The sequence below is a fragment of the Mastomys coucha genome, unplaced genomic scaffold (genome assembly GCF_008632895.1).
Source record: "Mastomys coucha isolate ucsf_1 unplaced genomic scaffold, UCSF_Mcou_1 pScaffold12, whole genome shotgun sequence".
NCBI classification, from domain to species: Eukaryota; Metazoa; Chordata; class Mammalia; order Rodentia; family Muridae; genus Mastomys; species Mastomys coucha.
In genome coordinates this window covers 7,260,165-7,261,343 of record NW_022196894.1, presented here as the reverse complement: position 1 = coordinate 7,261,343, position 1,179 = coordinate 7,260,165, and positions in this window count along the sequence as shown.

Genomic DNA, 1,179 nt, shown 5'->3' with positions numbered 1-1,179 from the left:
TTACAGGCAGAGTTGGCATTCTCGTAGGCAAGCTGTGTAAGAAGTTTGTTATCAGTCTGTCCTGGACCTAGAGATCTCTTGGCTGCCTCTAGGAGGCGGGCAACAAAATCGCTGAAAGGTTCTTGGGGGCCCTTGCAAGATCTTGGTCATGGGGGAGAGAAGTGCTCCAGGGGAGGAGATGCTCTTCCAGGCTGCAAGGGCAGCAGAGCTAGAGTGAGCCAAAAGGCCAAGGGAGAAAGCGCGCTGTTTTTCATCTGTGGAGTATTTGCCTTGGCCCAACAATTTGTCTAGGGACCATTTTTGGGCTGTGCGCTGCCCCTTTTGATAATTTTTTCGAATGGTGTCTCGGCAATGGTCGTCCCAATTGGCACGCCATGCAAGGAACTGGCCATGAGTGAGGACTGACTGAGTTGTGGTAATCCACTCATTAGGTGTCAAGTGGCCACCCTCTGCCAGATCCTCCAAAAGGGAGAGAGTAAAGGGGGCATTAGGCCCATAATTATGGATCGCAGAATTCAATTTTTCAAGTTTCTTAAATTTTAACCGGTGGAATATGGTGGGAAGGGCATCTTCTCCCCCACTAGATTCAGAATCAGAACTGGTGAGACTCTCTGATCTCTATTACTAGACCTCTCAGAGTGGACAGAGGGAGCCCGCGAGGGAGACCGATCACAGGAGGGGACATCGGAAGAGGAGTGGGGGTCCCTGGTATCATCTTGTGGGGTGGAGAAGGGAGAGGAGGGGTCAGGATGGGATTGTGAACGAGTAACAGGGAAGGCTAGAGAAGGGGCTGGACCGGGCACTTGGGAAAAATGAGAGGTTAAAAGTGAAAGTCGTTTTTGGAGGCGGACGATCTCCGCAGCGTCAGAATCTGAGAATGGAGCTGGGCTTTAACTCTACAGAAACAACTTGAAGAATGACAGGAGGAACGCGGGGGACACCGAGAGGGGAGAAGTAAATGGAGAGAAAGAGGAGTAGAGAGGGGGGTGCAGAGGAGGGGAGGCCAACCTTCAGAATGGTATTGGGTAGCCTCTTCTTCCAGAGTCTCTGTGTCACCAGGGTTGAGGGGACCATCATCAGGCTCGGCGAGGAAGATAGCGGGGGGAGGGGGGCGCAGAAGGTTGTGTGGAGGAGCCATGTCGGGAGGGAAGAGGTTTTTGGGATGAAGGATGGGCCGAG